At 41.9% G+C, this 12,047-nt stretch overlaps 1 pseudogene; it reads left to right on the top strand.

Moving 5' to 3' along the window:
* The first annotated feature begins 6,887 nt into the window (after positions 1-6,887).
* LOC119519912 lies at positions 6,888-11,322 on the top strand (annotated as a pseudogene).
* Positions 11,323-12,047: the final 725 nt, after the last annotated feature.

Raw genomic sequence — 12,047 nt, 5'->3', positions numbered from 1 at the left:
AGTGCAGGACCGGAAACCCCGCCTCGCTCGAGCCGACATCCGGTGCAGAGCTGCGCGCATGCGCCGGTCGCTAGGTGGGGCGGCTGAGCCCAGGGGCGCTTCCGGGACGGGGGCCGGACGGGGTCCCGGGACGAGGGGTTGGACAAGGGTCTCTGCGCAGAGGAAGAAAAGAATCTGGCTGTTTAATTTGGGAATATTGACATGCAGAATTGAACCGTGAAACTCAATGCAATACTATCGGGAGTGAATTTATTAAAATCTGTCCCAGCTTGGAAGGAATCTGGGAGCCAGAGGCAGGTTTAGAGGTTGTCAGTTGTGTGCTCTGATTTCAGCCCTACCAAGGGTGTGGCCTTGGGAACAGACTCCTATCCCAGCTTCATCTCTTCGTCAGGAGATAATAACACCTGTTTTTCCAAGGTTAGAAGAGACTATTCCAGATTATCTCAGAAGAAATTGCAGGAAGTCGTCTTGTTCCTTTTTCACTTTGTGAAAGGTATCTGTTTACTCAGTTCAGCTTCCAGCCAGGAATTTGAAAGAGTGAGACGTTATAAAAAGAAGAGCTAACCCAACCCATCTTTCCAATTTTGCATAAACAATACAAACCCTTGAGCAAGTGTTTACTGGTCTCTGGTCAGTGAAGGGTGAGCGCTAGCAAACGGGGCAGTAAAATTTCTTTCTCTATCGTTCACTGCCATGCTAAGAAAGGGGATATAAAAAATTAGGACTGCCTGTAAAATATGGATTCCAGGGAATCTGGAAGCTTTCTGTAAAGTTACTACTCTAAGATCATTAAGTGATAGATTTCACTTTCAGTTTTGGTAACATGGTAGTGAAAATGTCTAAGTTTTTAAAAAATTACGTCACCTACTCTATTCCTTCCTTAAAATATGACAATTAAAAGGTGACCCTCAAAAGATCATCCTACTGCCTTGAGATTGGATTATACCTAATCTCAATTAGATAAAAAACAAGTATTAGGAGACCTCTTGAAGAGTAGATCACACACTTCCTCTGATAAAACAGTCCAATGCTCACCGTCAGGCAGAAACTACCTAACTTGGCCTGTTGATACTAAAGTGGGGAACTTATCCTTTTGTCATTAACTTAAAAAATTTAGGAAATAGATGATAAACATCTGCTTTAAAATGATAAACCTCTATGTTTCTATTTAATAATATACAGAGTATATCTATAATTATTTCAAGATTTTCCTTCCATATGGAACAAGGTGGAAGACACAGATGCTTCTAGTGATGGAGAGAATGATTTCCAAGAATATATGAGGTTGAACCAAGTGAAATTTCCAATATCCAACTGCTTTTAACTAAAAAGGACAATTTCATATGTTTCAACTTCTACTTGGGTGTAAGAATCTTTACTTAGAAAATAATATCGAAGATTTAAGGAAGCTGTTTGGGCTTTTACATCTTATGCCCTTGGACCAAGCTCAGTTTCCTGAAAAATACTGCACAAAGTTTATTCAAGGCATAACCCTATTGGTGATAATGTAATAAAATGAAATACATGCCAAGTGCTGAATAAATGTTGGTTTTTATTATTACAGTCATCACTGTTTCATTGTACAGTCTTTCTGCTCTGGATCCCTGTTTCCTTCTTATTCTAGAGAACTACTGAATAGTCTCTATGGAAACCTGAAGCTGGTTTTCCAGCACCAAAGGCCCTCCAAACACAAGACAGCCAGACACAAAACACAAGGTGGTTCAAAGTGCTGAGAGGCGAAGGAGTTTGATGAAGTCACGTCTCCCCCGTACCTGGTGGAATTTTCGCCCCTACTTTTCCCCAGGCCTGGCAGAGGAGTTTGATAGATTGCAGCATTCCATGTTCTCCACACCTGGAATCAGTCTCCTTCAGGGCACCAGCCCTGCAAGGAGGCAGAAGTGAGAGAGGCTGTTCTAGCCCCTAGCCAGGGAGCGGAAGTCCTGCCCTGGGCTGGGTGACAGGGCTGTGCTTTGGGAGTGGGGAGGGAATGGCCCTTCTCCCAGGCAAGCCCAGGTCCAGCCCACCCTCAAGAAGCCTGAGATGGCATCTGATCTGGTTTGCTAAAGCTGCCAGAATACAAAATACCAGAAAGGGATTGGGTTTTTCAATAGGGATTTATTAGGTTGCAAATTTACAGTACTATGGCCATGAAAATGTCCAAATGAAGGCATCCAGAGAAAGATACCCTGACTCTAAAGAAGGGCCGAAGGCATCTGGGGTTCCTCTGTCACATGCAAAGGCACATGGCAACGTCTGCTGTCCCTTCTCTTCAAAATGTCTCTGGGCTTCTGTGTGTCCTTGCTTGTTCCTCCTGGGGCATTTCTCTCTAAGCATCTGGGGGTCCTCACTTAGCTTCTCCAGGTTCTGGTTTCAGTGGCTGTCTCCAAAATACCTCTGGGCATTTTCTCTTTGTGTCCACTCTGAGCTCTCTTAAAGACTCCAATAAACTAATCAAGACCCACCTTGAATGGGTGGGGCAACATCTCCATGGAAATAGAATAATCAAAAGATCCCACTCACAATTGGGTGGGTCACATCTCCATGGATACAACCTAATCAAAAGATCCCACCCACAATAGGTCTGCCCCCACAAGAGTGGATTACAGGAACATAGTCTTTTATTGGGTACATAATAGATTCAAGCCAGCACAGCATCACCACCTCCCACCTCCCCACCTGCCCCGTGGGGACCCCACACACAGCCCACCACCCCTCTGCACCCAACTGACTGGTAAAAAGGGCTCAGTTCTCTGGGGGATTTCTTACCAGAGGAACATAATGAGATATGTGGGAACCTTTCCCCAAGCTTGGCATTTTAAGCATTTTAAAACTAAGATAATATAGAAACTTGACAGCAGCAGTTTAAATTTGCCTATACCAGTCTCTAAGATTTCATATGGTACTTGGGAGAAAATGTTGAATGTGTCAAACACACACTCTTATTTGACAATTTAGGTCATGATTTAGTTTGCTAAAGCTGCTGTTCCAGATGCCATTGGCCATTCTTTTGTGACATTACCTGTGCTGGTTTGGATGTATTATGTCCCCCCCAAATGCCAAGTTCTTTGATGCAATCTTGGGGGAAAGACATTATTAGTGTTGGTTAGGTTGGAACCTTTGGATTAGGTTGTTTCCATGGAGATGTGACCCACCCAACTGTAGGTGATAATTCTGATTAGATAATTTCCATGGAGGTGTGGTCTCGCCCATTCAGCATGGGCCTTAATTAGTTTACTAGAGCCCTATATAAGTGCTCAGACAGAAGAAACTCGGTGCTGCAGCCAAGAGAGACATTTTGAAGATGCCTGGGAGAAACTAACAGAACACCCCCAGATGCCCAGAGAGAAACGTCCTGGGAGAAAGCCATTTTGAAACACAACCTGAGAACAAAAAGAAGACGCCAGCCACGTGCCTTCCCAGACAACAGAGGTGTTCCAGACGCCATTGGCCATTCTTCTGTGAAGGAATCCTATTGTTGTCACCTTAGCTGGGACACTTTTATGACCTTAAGACTATAACTTTGTAACCAAATAACCCCCTTTATAAAAGCCAGTCCATTTCTGGTATTTTGCATAATGGCTCTGTTAGCAAACCAGAACAGCTGCTGAAATGCAATATTCCAGAACTGGGTTGGCTTTTACAATGGAAGTTTATAAACTTACAAACTTACAGTTATGAGGCCGTGAAAATGTCCAAATCAAGGCATCATCAAGATGATATCTGGATTCCTCCATCACATGGCACGGCACACCGTGGCGTCTGCTGGTCTCTCCCTTCTCTTCCATGTTTCATTTCCTTCAGCTTCTTGCTTCTGTTGACTTTCTCTCTGTCTCTATCTCTGAATTTCATCCTCTTATCAAGGACTCCAGTGTAGGACTAACACCCACCTGGGGCACACCTCGACTGAAATAACCTAATCAAAAGGTCCCACCTGTAACTGAGAAGTTAGGATTTACGGACTGATGATGATTACTGAATCATTATATAGATATTCCTTTTGACTTTCTGGTGTGTTAGAGCAGACAGAGGGAAATAGCTGAAACCTGAAGTGTAATCCAGCTGCCTTGACCTCTGATAATGATTGTATGGCCTTTATTTTGTGCCCTTGTGGTTGTAAAAACCTTGTGACTAACCCTCACTTGTACCCATTTATCCAGTGTTTTGACTTCAAAGTCTTATGATCACTAAAAACAGCCCTTAATGTTTGTTAATGAAAGGCCTTGGGTCAGCCCAGAAGTAACCCAACCCAAGTCCAAAGTTATCTGATAACCAAAGCTGGATCCAACCAAAATGGCCCTGCCTGATACGTGCAGTAGTTTAGACTTTAACCTACAATTAAATTATACAGATAATAATAAATTATACAACCTATAATTACCTCATTATAATACTAAAACCACACCCATCATCATATTAAGGCCGCCATTTTCTTACATTCGTGACTAAGCATGTAATCAATCTGTGCATGCTCAGCAATTAGATCACCTCTAATTACATCATCTGGGGCCACTGTACTCATTATCCTAAAACCTGCCCATCTTTTGATACTATAAAACTATCAGAATTACTGCAGTTCACACCTAGCAATAAAACTCTTCCTGTCTTTGAAATCTCAGTGTCTCAGACATTGGTCATTTGAGTGTATCGGGCAAAAGAATCCACTGTCTTGGTCCAGTAACAAACCCACAGGAATGAATTAGCTTTAAGAACATGATCTTCTGGGATCCATAAAGCCTCCAAACCACCACAGGTAGGAAATTACACTTGAAATTTAGCCCCTGAGTGGTCAGAAATACATCAGAAATGAGGCAGAACCCATGAGTTTGGGGTACACCTGATAATATTTAATCACTGTTTTTTTGTTTTTTGTTTTTTTTTACTATCCCCTGTAAGCTTGTCTTAGTCAGTTCTCTGGACACATCGCAAAGAAAAGCAACACAACAGATTTTCTTCCTTAATGACTCCAGGCCCTAGAAAGACTTGTGAAAGTGAGCTCATGGTTAACCAGGTCTGTCACCATAGTGTCCTGACAGTCCAGATATAACAAAGAACTAAGAACAGGGGCAGACACCAGGGAGAGAGAACAAGGGCGTGTTGTTAAGGTGTGGTTGAGAAAGAAGGAATTAAGGAAAATCCCTTAGAAGATATATGACTGAAATGAAAAGAGATATTACAGACCTTGGGGAAAACATGGTACTAGTACTAATTAGTACTTCCTATTTTTCCAAAGCTAGTTCAGTTCTTTTCTGTTATGTCTGCTACAGTGTTTCTGCTACTGATATCCATAGAAACAAAATCAATTCCGTTGACAGGCATTAAGATAAAAGTCACACAGGCGGAGATGTTAGCAAGCCAAAAAAAAAACAAAAAAAAAACAGATAGGTGTCCCCTTCACCAACCTCTGTTCAATTCAATAGAGCTATTGAGATGGTTAAGAGACAACCCCTGCCCTGTAGAAGGGCAGACTTGTGGGCAAATGAATTAAATAATGTTTTGATAAATCTAACAATTACAGTAAATGCAAGACACAAAATGCAAATAGGAACTCTAGCTAATACTTCCAGTCTGCTCCCGGACGTCACCCAAGTCCAAATCATGCTCTACCCCATGGCTAGGTAGGTAATTTTAAGATGCAAATCTGTTCATCTCACTTTTTGGCTTAAAAGCCTTCAATGACTCCCCATTGTCCTCTGAATAAAGGTCCAAAACTTAGCATAACATAGAAAATCATTCATAACCTGCATTTAGCTCATCTTTCCAGCCTCACGTATTACCACTTCCCTTCTTTCCCCAACATATTGCACGTGAGCATACATGCACACACATACATGATACCAGACAAAAGTGATGGGTTCTCGGCTCAATGTGTTCAAATGACCAATTTTCTGAGACACCGAGGTTTCAAAGAGAGAAAGAGTATATTGCTAGGCACAAAGCAGGAGATGAGATGGCCTATCAGCCTAAAAATCTGTCTCCCTGAATCTAAAGAGTTCAAGATTTTTATGGATGTAAACAAGGGAGATGGAGTTGTTACCATCTCAATAACAAGTATAAGCAGAAACTATTTACAACGTGAAGGAGTGGAGCTATGCTAGAACTAAGCTAACCATTGCAAGAACAAATCAATGGTTAGTTCTGAGCTGACTCGTTCCTTCATTAACATTAGGGGGTCACCTTTATGATTATAAGACTCTAAAGTTGAAAAAAAATGGAAAGAGGGTGTGTAAGTGACAAAGGTTTTGAATCACAAATTCACAAGATACAGGCTATACAGTTAAACGATCATTAACCAAGATCAAGGCCACTGGATTACAGTTCAGCAATTTCAGGCATTTCCTTCCAGGCATTCTAATAATAGAAAGTAAAAAGAAATATCTCTATATTGTTCCAGTATTCAAAATGGCATTCTCCAAAATGTCTCTGTGTCAGCTTCTCGGTGCAAACGCTGGGCTAGTACCTCCAAAGCATCAGCAAATCTCTGCTTTCAATGGCTGTCTTTAAAATGTCTGTCTCAGCTGCAGCAGCAAGCTTCTTCTGTCTGAGCTTATATAGTGCTCTAGTAAACTAATCAAGGCCCACGCTGAATGGGCGGGGCCACACCTCCATGGAAATTATCTCATCAGAGTTATCACCTACAGTTGGGTCACATCTCCATGGAAACAACCTAACCTAAAGGTTCCAACTTAATCAACACTAATGCATCTGCTCCCACAAGATTGCATCAAAGAACATGGCTTTTTCTGGGGACATAATATATACAAACCAGCACAGGGCGGAATGCAACAGAGTGTACATGACACTTGGTAGAAAAGGGGGAACCAGCCACTGTTGGAACGGCAGAAACTGGCCACTGACTGAAATGACCCCCATGGTGTGACTCCATTGTGATGCATGACTTGAAGGTGCAGGTGAGATCTGTCAAAGAATTGAGTGACCACATAACCAACTTGCAGAGCCTGGCTTGGCAGAGTGTGTCTTTGATAGATGCACCCTGGGAGACAGGCATGAGGAGAGCTCAGCCTTAGCCTAGCATCAGCAGAGCCCTGAGGGGACCTCCTGGGTTACCATGGCCATGCATGCATGTTGGGTTGACCTTTATCTTGTCTATAAGTTGAATCAAAACATCCACCAAGTTCTTTCATTTCACCATTCCTTCAAATAAAGTAATTCGGTACCCCATCACCCCAAAAAGTAATGTTATGTTATACTGGCCCTTCCTGCTGGTGTCTCACCATGGGCCACCCTTGCTCCTGAGCCCATCCCAGCCCCAAGCAGCCCACCCACCTCGGAGCAGCAGAATCTGTGGCAGGTGGAGCACATCCTGCAGGAAGGAGGACCAGCACCAGGTCAGTTTTTTGCAGGCATCTACAACCTGAAGGATGAATGTCCTCCCCTGACCACTAAGAGTGTATTCTGGAAGAATGTTTTTGGAGGAGTTGCTGTGGTTGAGCAAGGGATCCACAAATGTTAAAGAACTGTCTTCCAAGGGAGTAAAAATCTGGGATGCCAGTGGATCTGGTGGACTTTCGGGAGGCCTGGGTTTCTCTGCCAGAGAAGACGACTTGGGCCCAGTTTATGGCTTTCAGTGGAGGCATCTCGGGCCAGAATACAAGGATATGGATTCAGATTATTCAGGCCAAAGAGTAGACCAACTGCAAAAGGTGATTGAATTATACGATGGTATTGTGAACAATTGATTGTACACTGTGAATGATTGTATGGTTTGTGAATATATCGCAATAAAACTGAATTTTTTTAAAAAAATGGTGATTGACCCAATTGAAACCAACCTCAAGAACAGAAGAATCATCATGTGTGCTGGGAATCCAAAAGACCTTCTGCTGATGGTGCCCCCGCCATGCCATGCCCTTAGCCAGTTCTGCATGGGAATGGTGAGCTGTGGCAGCAGTCAGGAGACACAGGCCTTGGCACACCTTTCAACATGGCCAGCTATGCCCTGCTCACCTACCTGATCCTCAAGGTCATGGGCCTGAAGCCATGGGACTCTGCACACACTGTGGAAATGCCCATATTTACCTGAATCACATCGAGCCACTGAAAATTCAGCTTCAGAGAGAACCAAGACCTTTCTCTAGGCTCAAAATCCTTTAAAAAGTATAAACAATTGATGACTTCAAAGCTGAAGACTTTCAGATTGAAGGCTACAATTCTCATCTGAGTATCAAAATGGAAATAGCCATCAAAAGTGCTTTTAAAGGAGTCAGTTTAAGGCTGTTGTCAGTCTTTAGGGGTGGGATTGGATGCCAGGGGAACTTTGCTATGAGGAAAAAGGAACTAGGTCAAAAAATTTGTCGGTTATGTATTAGTTATTATTTACTAAAAATAAATAGTCTTTAATAATCTTTTAAGGATGTTGCCCCTGGCAAAAATAACTGCCAGTTCATTTAGTAACAAAAGGCCTTGAGCTTGGTAAACTTGCCGAGGATGTATGAAAATGCCAAGACTATGAACAAGGTCAAGAGAATGAAAATTTATATACTCTTAACAAAATATGTGCATGTGTTTCAAACCCATGTCTTTGTGAAGCATGTCAGTGAATTTCAAGAATTATATAAACTACTCCCTCAAATTTTATTGAGCTGAACAACATCACTGGTCATAATGTATAATGTGGTTATGGACCTTTATAGTTATATTTGTTTTCTATATTGCTATAATAAAGCCATGTTCTGCATTTAAAAAAAGTAATTTAATGAATTCATTATGTTTGTGATCACTGCTATGAAACGACATATACATATCAGTAAGAGTGTGTAACTGGTACCTCTGAGAATCTTGAGCGTAGAAGAAGGTAACTTGAGATCTTACGTAGGGGTGGGCAAGAGGGTGGAGTGTAAAGTTTGGTGTCCAGAGCTTACAATTCTTGTGAGACATCCACGTGCAGATGGATGGGAGATACAAATTAGGGAGGCATCTGAGTGAAGCCATGTGCTTTAGTTTCCTGGGCTGCTGAAAGCACATACTTTAAATGGGGTGGCTTAACAATGGGAATTTATTAGCTTACAGTTTTGAGGCTGAGAAAAAAATGTCCAAGCCAAGTCACCATCAAGCCAATGCTTTTTCCCCAAAGACTGACTGCTGGTGATCCTTGGCTCCTCTGCCACATGGCAAGGCACATGGTGGCATCTGCTGGTCTCTCCCTTCTCTTCCAGATTTCCTTGTTTTTGGCTTCTTGCTTCCTTGTCTTTCTCTCTCTCTCTATTCATTCTGTTTATAAAGGACCCCAGTAGGAGGATAAGACAAAACCTGAATGAGGTGGGTCATACCGTGACTGAAGTAGCCTTGTCAAAAGGTCCTTGCAATGGGTCCACACCCACAGGAATGGATTAGATTTAAAACATGCCTTTCTGGGGTACATACAGCTTCAAACCACCACACTGTGGTAGTGACTGAAACCCCTTACAAAAAAGAAGAGCAATGAGCAAAGGAAAATGAGAGCAAGAAGCCAGAGGATGTAAGTCCTGCTCTCCTGCTGGCTGCTCCCATTTGTCTAGATAACTGAGCATGAAATGTGGATTTAAAATTAAATTTTCAGGGGAGCAGTGAGATCTGGCAAGTACAATCAAGTACTCAAATGGCTGAAATAAACCAGGCATTTATTCTACCATCACTTGGATCATCGCTTTATTATTGAAGAAAAGCTCCAGAATCTTTGTCCTCTGGGGATTAAATAAGCAAGGAGGAGCAATTTGTCTTGACGCTCCATTTGGTTCTCATTTGCTGAATTGTATAAACCACTGAATTCTGTGTGGGTTAAAGACTATTCTCCAAGGCATCTGCTCTTACAGAAAATATCCTCCTCTTAAATTTTGCTGCTGTGCATTATTCCAAAGAAAGGCACAAAGGTGACTCTTTTTTTAATGGTTATCTGTTGGGGCTTATATTTTCCAGGAGAGAAATTCTATATCTCCAAACCCATGGTGAGGGAAAATGCCTTCCCCAAATCCTATCTCCAAAGAGATAGTGTCAAGAGACCTGTAGCCATAAAATACAGCCACATTTCTCTCCAGTAATGTCCATTTTAGGGCTTCACTGGAACTAACCCACTTGCTCAAAGTCCATGAAAACAAAGAACCCTTTCATCAATTGATGTTTTGAATTATTGAACCACTTATAAGTAAGTTTTGGATGTGGCTTGCTTAAAGGCAAAAAAAACACACACAAAAAAAACTCACCATGTTGATCATTTATTTCCCCAACTCCATTTTCTTATATCGCTATTGTTAAGTAGTTGATGGAAATGTGACCACAATATTAAACAAATGAATTTAAAATGTTGCCAGGGGTAACTGTGGTAATTGCCAGGATGCAGGATGTGATCTATAGAGAGTTGTATCAGTGCAACTAAATTATGATCTAATTAAAAATAACGTAATCTCACGTTTAAATGATCAGCGAATTAACAGGCTTTATTGCATAGTCAGCACTTTATTCAGAGAAGACAAAGCTTCTCTGCCCTTGAAGATTTTACAGATTAATTTTGGAAAGAGATTTAATCAACAGTGAGCAAAAAAGAGGCAGCATGTAGCATATTCTAAATTCAAAGTTTAGACCATTGCCATTTAAAGGGCTGTGTGTGGGTCAGGAGTGTCACCATCTCTTGGAAACTTGCTAGATATTTAAAACCTCGGTCCCCTCCTCAGGCCAACGGAATCAGAATCTGCATGTTCAGGAGAGCTTGGGGTGGATAAAATGCACATCAAAGTGTGAGAAGTATTGGTTCTGCACCAAAGTTTCTACAGGTATTCATCTTTCTGGTATCTGCATGTCCAAGTTAATTTGCATAGTTCTCTATCTCCTTTCTCTTATCTGTAAATTGAGAATAATAATAGTACCTACCTCATTGGGTTGTTGTAAGGATTAAATAAGATCTTAAAACAGTGCCTGCTACATAGGAAGTGCTTGCTCAATAAATGGTGAATGTCGTTACCATCTGTATGGAGAAACCAATCATATCCCAGCCTGGCCACTTATTTTCTCTGTGAACTTGAGCAGGGTTTTGTTTGGTTGTTCTCCATTAGGAAAAAAAAGTATTTACTTCACTTTTTCCTGCCCAAATCCACAGCTTTGATCATTGGAACACTGATTCTAAAAACTGGCGTTCTGCTTTTGTCTTTTCAGGCAAATGAGCTTTACCGTAACAAGCTGGAGCTGGGGCCTCAACCCCTGTGTGGTCTGGGGACCTGGGCTGGACATCAGCTAAGCCTGAAAGATGCCTCGTGCTTGTCGCCAAGTCTAGCCCCACGCTTCCCCTCCCCAGCCTCCAGGCCCCTGCAGAGGTCACGTGCATTTGTTGCTTAGAAGCTCCTGCAGTGTGTGACTGTATTACAGCAAAGAAGTTTACCCCAAGTCAGCATATACCTAGAACTTGCCCCCCCCATTCTAGGTTACTTACCAGATAGTTACATGATGTGCACCAGTTGACATGCCACAGAAAAATGACATTTCTGAAAAAAAAAAAGAAAAACAAAAACAGCACTCCTCCTCTGATTTGATGACGACAGAACCCCGAATTCCTAGACCACCACTCTCCATGCCCAAATCAACCTTCTCGATCTTATCCAGAGTTTGACATTCACACCCTTGACTGGAGTTTGGGTTCTTGGTTCAGTAGCTATAGCCAAGTAGTGTCTGCTCCCTTGGAGAAATCTGATGTCAAGTCTCTCAAGGGTCCCCAAATTCCAGCAAGCGCGCGCGCACACACACACACACACACATACACACACACACACAAAGCAAAGCAAACCAAATTAAAAAGCAACAACAATAAAATCACAGTAACAGATATGACCACAGTGGCAGCTTACTGCCCAGAAACCTAGAACCTAATTTCTTTATGTAAGAGTATTTAATTAAAGGCTGTCTTTTCCAAACTGAATGTGCTTGTTAATGTATAACAATATCTGATAATCTAATACTGCAGTATCTGATAATCTAATACTGAAGGTAACCAAGAGCGTGGTCCTGAAGATTTGGTGCTTAATGTGGTGAAAATGCAAATAGAAAAATTGAAGGCAGGTTTTTAA

Source organism: Choloepus didactylus, chromosome 24 (assembly GCF_015220235.1).
Source record: "Choloepus didactylus isolate mChoDid1 chromosome 24, mChoDid1.pri, whole genome shotgun sequence".
In the NCBI taxonomy this organism is placed as follows: Eukaryota; Metazoa; Chordata; class Mammalia; order Pilosa; family Megalonychidae; genus Choloepus; species Choloepus didactylus.
Note: the sequence above shows the minus strand (reverse complement) of the source record. Positions and strands in the feature narration are given on the sequence as shown.